The sequence below is a fragment of the Dermochelys coriacea genome, chromosome 2 (assembly GCF_009764565.3).
Source record: "Dermochelys coriacea isolate rDerCor1 chromosome 2, rDerCor1.pri.v4, whole genome shotgun sequence".
In the NCBI taxonomy this organism is placed as follows: Eukaryota; Metazoa; Chordata; order Testudines; family Dermochelyidae; genus Dermochelys; species Dermochelys coriacea.
This window is the reverse complement of record NC_050069.1, coordinates 239,994,798-240,004,577: the sequence shown is the minus strand read 5'-3', so window position 1 is coordinate 240,004,577 and position 9,780 is coordinate 239,994,798.

Here is a 9,780-nt window from a genome sequence, read left to right as displayed (position 1 = left end):
TTGAGTTGGGGGTGCTATCACTGCTATGGAAAATTTATTTACACACCTACCCAAGGTTCTTTTCCAGGCATCAGGCTAGTCTGTGCTTGACTGGATTATGGTGGAGTTAAAGACAGGTCCTAGCTCACAGCATAGCTGGATCCCCTTGTTGTCCATCCCCCAGACTCCTACTCCTCTTCCTCATCGGTTTTTGCTGTTCATTGCAGGGGCCTGTGATTTGGGCTCCTCAGAGGTATCCACAGTGGTATGCAAGGTGATGGCGGTGTGTCCACCAAGTATGGCATGCAGCTCTTTATAATAGTGCCAGGTCGGAGACTTGGCACCAGTTCGACTGTTGGCCTCGCTGGGCTTCTAGTATGCCTGCTGCAGTTCCTTTGCTGTCATGCAGCACTGCTGCTGGTCCCTATCGTACCCCTTCTTCTGCATCCCCTCTGCAATCGGCTAGTAGATGCCGATGTTTCTATGGCTGGTTGGGAGCTGTGCTTGCACAGCCTCTTCTCCCCACAGACCCAGGAGATCCCATCATCTCCTGTCTAAGCTAGGCAGGAACATGTCTGGAGCATGTAGCCAGCATGGTCAGCTGGGCAGTTGTGCACAACAAAGAGCAGATAGGGCGTGTGCTCAACAAGCTGGACAACCAAGAAAAGGCATTTCCAAAATTCGCAAGAGTATTAAGGGGGAACTTTTAGTCTGTGACCCCTGGGTGATGGAGTAAAAAATTATGACCAGTGCAATAAATGTTGGGCATTGTGGGACAGCAGCTGGAGGATTTTAGGATTGACTTAAGTAACGCAGTGTCTACACTTGCGCTGCATCAGCCTTGTACATCGACCATGGCTCAACCCCACTCAGGTAGGTGGTGTTACTATGTTGGCATAAACAGCGCACTTACATCAGTGAGAGACAAATTTAAGTGTAAACACCTGCACAACTAGGTCACTGGGAGGCAGCTTACATGGACCTAACTTTTTAGTGTAAACCAGGGCTTAGCAAAACTTTGGTAAATATCCGAATGCATGATGAGTTTCCTTATTCCACAGAGGAAGCAGATTTCAGAAGTAGTTTTGGCACCTAGTGTGATCTGTCACCTGACAAGGTAATAGATGGCTTGCATGGGAACATGTCTTGCTTAGCTCTATCTATCTATCTTAAAGAGAAAGTTAAGGGGTGAACTGATTACAGTCTATAAGTCTCTACATGGTGAACAAATATTTAATAATGGGCTTTTCAATCTAGCAGAGAAAGGTATAATAATCCAATGGGTGGAAGTTAAAGCTAGACAAATTCAGACTGGAAATAAGATGCAATTTTTTAACAGTGAGGGTAATTAACCATTGGAACAATTTATCAAGGGTCGCAGTGGATTCTCTATCACTGATAATTTTTAAATCAAGATTGAATGTTTTTCTAAAAGTTATCCTCTAGGAATTACTTTGGAGAGGTTCTATGGCCTATGTTAAAGAGGTCAGGTTAGATTATCACGATGATCCCTTTTGGCCTTGGAATCTATGATTCTATGAATGCTTTGCTGTATTCAGGTAAGCAATACAAGGTCTGCATTATATATTTATTTTAACATAACAGCAAGTCCTTCACAAACCAATAAAAACAGGAAAAGTATAACCAATGTTACTAGGTTGGAGAGTCAGGGAAGAGATTTCTAAAATTTCAATGTGTTACCAGCCTGGTTTTTAAGTAATATGTTTTGGAACCTTTATTTCCAAACTGTATTAGAACAAGATTTTAATAACTAGGGAAAAGCCTTCTACTTTGTATTAATTTTAGAATTCTATCTAGTCTAATTAAAAAGCATATGCTGTAAACAGAGCCATATTTAGTCAGCTGCTGCTCACTGATTACATACAGTTAACTGGGAAATGAAAAGTGAAAGACAAAGACTGGAAAATCCTAATAAAATTTTAAAAGATGAACTGAAACAGAGGAGTTTAAACAAGCAACCACACAGTAAACTACCTGATGAACTGGAAAGCAAATGGGACACTGAAAAGAAACAGAAGAATTTGTTGGAGCCATTAAGGTAAAGAGAAAGCATCAATGGATCAAAACTCTTCCAAAGATCTGAATTTTTCATTGAGAAGTTGCACAGACAGCACACTAGTTTCAGAGAGACTAACTAGGAAATAAGAGCAAAACAGAAGGCTATCTAAAAATATTAATATTTTCAGGGCCCCAATCTATGTATTTATAGAGAGAGCTTCACCATATTATGCAACGGCTGCTTAGATCTCCCTTCTGTCACCAGATCACACTAACGCTACCGCTTGCTTATCAAACCAGATGAGACTGGGAGGATGAAAGGGTAATATGTTATTAAAAGAAAAGAGAATGTGACCCCCATGCAAATATGAAAGTTACCTAATAACTGGTAACAAATCCAAAAGTTAAAAGATACTGAACCAGTGTGCTATGCCAATGTAAAGCTGCGGAATATAAATGAAATTTTAACCACTTAAGGAAAAAATCCTTGTCTGAAAACAAACAAGAGTCATGCATATAAAATAAAAATTAGTTGGATTAAGGTATGGGAGACACAGGGCAATAGAGTAATTTAACAAATATATATATGTTCAGAGAATCTTAGAAAATTTATTATCCTACTAATGTGGGATTGTTTACTATAGTATATTTTTACTTCTTTGTCTATTTCAGTGTTAGCTGTCTAAAGCAATGAGTCTTCCTCCACTCTGTGCGATAAGACTACTCCCTGTATAAAAGATAGATGCTCCTGCTAGGAAGTTTTTCCTGATATTCAGTCCAATTGTACCTTTCCTTAATTGTATCCAATTATTTGTAGTTTGACAACTTTATGTATCATCCTAAACAATGCTTCTCCCTCCTTGGAAAACTCCAAAAGAGAACAGAGAAGCAGGGTTTAAAACACCCTCAATGTTAAGATGCAAATAAATGAGGGGATGGAGGAATAAGTTGATACTGGACAGAAAAAGGAAGCTGATGTTAACAGCTTGGAATATTCAAAAATATGTACATATTCTTCTATTTGAAAGAGAAGAGTGGAGTTTTATCTATGCTTGAAATGGGAAAGAGTCACAGCGTTATGGCACTGGTTATATCCTGCTGGAATCATGTTAGAAAAATGAATGGGAGTATATGTCTCAGTAATTCATGGTGGTTTTACTTCCTGTATCAGACTATATAGATAATATGTAGAATAGACATTTTCTGGGAGTAGTTCCATGTAAAATTCCAAAACAAGGCTGTAATGTTTATGTTAACATGAATTTGTATCTATAAGTAAGAGAGCTCAGCACAAGAACTAAAATTTAACTGAGGCCTTTCTGTAAAATAAATTGAAAATAAGTTTCCCATCATTAAAGAACAACAGAACTACTTTTAAAGTGTAAAAGAAAAACTGTCACAAAAGTTTCAGGCACTCTATATGGAAGTTATAACTTCCAATACTGCAGACAGGGTTAAACAATAATTCCTTATCTGAAGAGACGTATTTTCATGCAAATCCTGAATATACGAGCCATCTGACACTTATGGTATGTCTACACTGCAATTCAAAACCCAAAGCTAGCCCAGGCCAGCTGATTTGGGCTCACGGGGCTTGGGCTAAAGGCTGTTTAATTGCAGTGTAGACGTTTAAGCTCAGGCTGGAGCCTGGGCTCTGGGACCCTGTATGGTGGGAGGGTCCCATAGCTCAGGCTCCAGACCGATCTCGAATTTCTACACTAAAAGTAAAGAGCCTCTTAGCCTAAGCCAGCTGGCATAGGCCAGCTGCGAGTGTCTAATTGCAGTGTAGACATACCCTTAAAGTCCAGCTTTGACCACAAAGATTTACACCATAATACTAGTCCATTAAATAGGTCTGGGCAGTGGTGCTCATAGGCTTGAGACACAGGTTAAGCAGTGCAGAAGAAAGTGAGATGCACAGTGATTGAGAAGAGGCACTTAAAAATGACCCCAACTTCTTGGATATGAGTCTCCGCAAGATGCCAATGGCTGTGGCTAGATCAACTGACTTTAATGTAATTGCTTGCAAATAAAACCCAGATGAGCCAGGAAGGACAAAAGCAGACTGTTTAAAGAACAGGTTTCAGAGTAGCAGCCGTGTTAGTCTGTATTTGCAAAAAGAAAAGGAGTACTTGTGGCACCTTAGAGACTAACAAATTTATTAGAGCATAAGCTTTCGTGAGCTACAGCTCACTTCATCGGATGCATTTGGTGGAAAAAAGTGCCACAAGTACTCCTTTTCTTTTTGTTTAAAGGAACAGTAACACTGGAGAAAATTTTTCATCGACATCACAATGGCACTGAATGGTGAGATTTAAATAAAAGGTCAAATAAGGAATGCACAACCACAGCTGTTGAAGACTTATCTCAGAGAACAAGTACAATGAACAGTTTTACAGTTAAATAGATATACTGTTTTAGAGGAATTAAAAATGATTTTGAGAATCAGTTTTAGTTAAAGATTTTCAAAGCCACATGTCAAACCACCTGCCTACTAGATTTGGAGGGCTAATCACCCACCCATTTATTTCAGGCTAGCAAAGGAGATTCTGAATTCTGGATCACCTGATATATCATCCAGCTCAGATGACTGACTAGAGTAAGTATAGATAGGTTACCAAAATAAACGACAGACAGGCAGAGAGTGATAGACAAGACAGACCACTCATGAAGCAGGATACTGAAAGGTATCAGCTCCTGCTCTATAAACCAAGGCCCCAGTCTTGCAATCCAATCCATTATGGCAGATCCTCTTCCCTGTGTGGAGTCACACTGAAGTCCCCAAGGGTCTGCCTGCACAAATACAAATGCAAGATCAGGATCCAAAGGAGCTACACAAATCTACCCTTGTAAAAGGTGTGGGTCACTATGCAGATCCTCAAGGAACTGGAGGATCTCTGTTTAAAATAATATGCAGCAGAAGCGTATTTACTGATACACGAGTTTTTAGTAGCAGTGTGTTAAGAATAGATTTTATCCTTTTCATAGTTAAAGTTCAAATTAAGTTTTCTTTCAAATCCAGTTTTTTAATCTTGGTCCCTAACATCAAACCTAAACCAATCTACTCAAAGTGTCATGGGAAGATCTTATTTAAAAAAGAGTAGAATTTTACTGAAAATGTTGAGAAACTGAACAAGGCATACGGGAGACACAAGGTTTCAAAATAAATGGGATGATCTCATTTTTGATCAATTTCCCAACTGTTGATTCATCACAGCTCCAAAACAGCTCAGTCTAGAAATCCTAAACTTGTGTTAGTTGATCTTGGCGAGAATCTTCAACTAGTTTGTTGGCAGAATTATTTAAGTAAAAATGATTTATGCATCTTTATTCTTCCAAGTACCCAAAACTTGTGTTGGATGTCTCACTACACAAGTAAAAACCACAGTTCCTGCCCCGTAGAGCATACAAACAAAAGTTCAATATGACAGAACTAAGGAAAGAGAAATATGGGGAAGGAGAGGGCTAGAGGACAGGATATTAAGAGTGACCAGAAAAACGTGGTTCTGCATTAAAGAATGTACGCATATTGAGAGCTATGTTGCTTTTCTATTGTGTTACATTCCATGGCTCCCCCACCCCCCAGGCTTCATAGAAATGAATTTTTAGAGAGATTTGAAGGTGACAAGGGAAAATGACTTGGCAAACAGGACCAGGAAGGGCATACTAAATGTAAGGGACAAACAGACAACCAGGGTACCAAGGCTACTGTCAATGGCAGAATAGAGAGTGTGTATGATCAGCTCTGGAATTCTCAACTCTGTGGTCACACTTGGGCACAGAATCATATAGGAGGTGGATTCTTGTCTGACGGAATGAGGGAGAAGGTGGAGACCTCCAGGCTGGGGAGCAAAAGGAAACTACAGGATGTAGAGAAAACAGGGAGAAGGTGGAGGGGTCAGTGGCAGCAGCCTCCATCAACACTACCTGCAGACTTCATTGGGACACTGTCACTGAGCAACTTCAAAATCTAAGGAAATCCTAGAGCACAAAGCTATGTTAACTTGAAGTTAAATTATATTTACCACCTTATGGCAAGACACCCTTAACAGAATCCTGCAGGTTTCCTTAAATAATTTAATAATTAGAAAACATGGGGTTTTACCATTGAGGTTGCACTTAAAAATAATTTCAGGCATAGAAAATACGGAAATGCAATTAAGATCACACACCTCTTTAGTTCTGCCCACAGACCCTCTCCTAGGAGGCAATCCAATAATACACATCAGCAACAAAAAAAACAGAGGAGTGATCTACTTAGACTCCCTTCCTCTTGTTGGATTGTTTGTACACAACTGTCACATGTAAACCAGAAGCTGTCAAACTGCTTCTTAGGAGACCACCTTCTGGGCACAGCAACCCTGTGACAAATATCAGTAGTTGTTGCCATGGAAAGAACAATGTTTAGGAAAACATCTAGTGATTTTTAACTCTCTAATGTGCTAAGCCTTGTGTCATTTATGGGCAAAGGTAATCATGTCATCTCCCTGCTACACGTTTCTTTTGCCTTCCTCTCCCCCAGCATACACTCCCCTTGATATTTCACCCTCCTCTTCCCTGCCTGCTTCTCTTCTCACAAGTAGCTTTTGTCCCTTTAGCATGTAGTTCCTTTTGTTTGTAGCTTCAGTTCCTAAAGACAGCTCCTCTTTCCTTTCTTCCTCCTGTGTAGCAGCTGCCCCTGTGGAAACAGGCTGACTTCTTGTTTACGGATGTTTTATAGGCATTTAGGTTCCTCTTTGCAAGGAGGCTACATGCTTATTTGTGTAGTAGCAGCTAAAGCAAGGCGAAGCAGCCAGCACTACATGGCCTACCAGCTTTCTGATCGTCAGATGTCTAAGCTAAAGTGCACCTGTCTTTACAGCAAACGACTACTGCCTTCTTTACGTTCACATACAAACAGCAGGAAGATAGCCTTTTACATCTTTATCACAAGTGACCATTAGCCAGAATAATCATTTGGGACTATTCCCTGAAGGTATACAGGATTTCAAGGGTAACAGTGTTGTAACACTGTAAAGCTTTGTATAGCTACTAGGGCTGATGGTTAATCGCAGTTACCTCACACAATTAACTAAAAAAAAATTTAATCGTGATTAATCACAATTTTAAGTGCACTGTTAATAGAATACCAACTGAAATGTATTAAAGATTTTGGATGTTTTTCTATATTTTCAAATATATTGATTTAAATTACAACACAATATACAAAGTTGACAGTGCCGACTTTATATTATTTTTTATCACAAATATCTGCCCTGTAAAAATGGCAAAAGAAACAGTATTTTTCAATTCACCTCACACTGTACTGCAATCTCTTTATTGTGTAAGTGCAACTTACAATTGTACATTTTTTTTGGTTATATAACTACACTCAAAAACAAAACAATATAAAAAACTTTAGAGCCTACTAGTCCATTCAGTCCTACTTCTTGTTCAGCCATTTGCTAAGACAAACAAGTTTGTTTACATTTACGGGAGAAATCTCAAAAGCGCAACACTCTGATGCGGAAACTACAGAACCCGAAGCACCAAAAAAGAAAATCAACCTTCTGCTGGTGGCATCCGACTCAGATGATGAAAATGAACATGTGCCAGTCCATACGCTGCTTTGGATGGTTATCAAGCAGATCCCGTTATCAGCATGGACGCATGTCCTCTGGAATGGTGGTTGAAGCATGAAGGGACATATGAATCTTTAGCGCATCTGTCATGTAAATATCTTATGACGTCAGCTACAACAGTGTCATACGAACTCCTGTTCTCACTTTCAGCTGATATTGTAAACAAGAAGCAAGCAGCATTAGCTCCTGCAAATGTAAACAAACTTGTTTGTCTGCGGGATTGGCAGAACAAGTAGTAGGACTGAGTGGACTTGTAGGCTCTAAAGTTTTAAATTGTTCTATTTTTGAATGGTTATTTTTTGCATATAGTTCTACATTTGTAAGGTCAACTTTCATGATAAAGATTGCACTACAGTACTTGTGTGAGGTGAATACTATTGCTTTTGTTTTTTTACAGTGCAAATAATAAAAAAAATAAGTGAGCACTGTATATTTTGTATTCTGTGTTGTAATTGAAATCAATATATTTGAAAACATAGAAAACATCCAAAATTGTTTAAATAAATGGTATTCTATTATTGTTTAACAGTGTGATTAATCGCAATTTTTTTTAAGTGCTTGACAGCCCTAATAGCTACATACTTACCATGCCCAGGGCTGCAAACCTTTCTAAGGACCAGACCAAATATAAAGTAGTTTGCATGCCTAGGCACAAGGAATCACATTTGCACACAAGACATTTTAAACAGGGCCATGTGCTCGTGTCAACTACACAGGTAAAATATGATTTTAGTGGACTCCATGCCTACAATCACAGACTAACAGCTTCTGAATATTCATATCAAATCCTTATCAATTCTGCTTAAAATTGTTTACGTGGGAATTAATTTCTAGTGCTAAGATGATGAATAAAGGAAAAATCATTCCTTTGACAAAGCATTTGTGAACCAGAAATTCATAAGTGCAGACGGATGTTACTATTTTAAAAACTATATTAATATGAAATTTATCTAATAAAGTACTTTTAACTCTCATGAAGAATCTAACGGATTATAATGGTGTCTGTTGAAAAATAATATTCCTTGCTGTGCGGGATGTACACGACTCTTCAGAAAAGTGCTGCTTTCTGCCACTATACCTCAAGCAAAAGGCAGTTAATACTACCATACTAGATCAGACTGCAGTTCCAGAAAGGAAAATCAAGCCTAAGTCATACCACTGCAACTCTGAAAAATCTGATATATTAAAAATAAATAGTAAATATAAATCTCAATATCAGGGCTATTTCTCTGGAGTGCAAAGAAGGTATCAAAGTGTCATTGTCAATATTACTTTCTAGTTTTAGTGTACACTACAGCAACGGTTCTCAAACTTTTTGGGCTCAAGACCCATTTGTAAACCTTGAGGATCTGTCACAACCCAGAGATTGTCCCCACCAAAACACCCCCAGACTTGATGCCTCCCCTTCCTGATGTCTATGGGAAAGAGAAGGACTTAGAGCTAGGATTCGAGATGCTCCAGCCAGATGAGAACAGCTGGGGAACCTTCCCCACCAACTGGAATGGAGGCACAGAGAGCCAAGACTCCCCACAAAAAAAAAAAAAAAATCACCACACAGCCCTCCGTCTCTTGGCCCCTGGGGGATAGAAGGTAAGGGATGGAGGAAATTTGGGGGCCTGCAAGTGAAGTGGGGAGATTGAAGACCCTGAAAAAAAAAAAGTGAAGTTTTGGGGCTTCTGGGAGGATACAGGGATAGAGGAGTCCAGGGGGAGGGGCAGCAAGCCAATAACTCCCCCAAAACACAGTTCCTCCCCACAAAGCTCATGAGGACAGAGGGGAAGTCACCCAGCCGTGAAGGAAGGGATACAACAGAGGGCCAGCATTTACTGGAAAATTGGACACCAACCGCTCCTTCTCAGCTCCTGTCCTGTGGGGTCAGCTGGGCTTGGCCCCCTGCTCCAAGCATTACCTCCAGGGTCACAGCACCTGACCCGGGGGGGGGGGGGAGGAGAGCCATGTGACCTGGCGCATGGGATTGCAGTACCACTCAAATGTGGCCCAGTCGCTCTCCCGTCATCATGAAGAGCAGCTCCATGATCTTTTGATGCATTCTGGCAATCCAATTTTGGGTCATGACCCATGGGTTGACAAACACTGCACTGCAGCAAACCCTTGTTGGTTTAGTTTAAAATGGTTAAGAAATGCCTTGAGAGCATTGCTC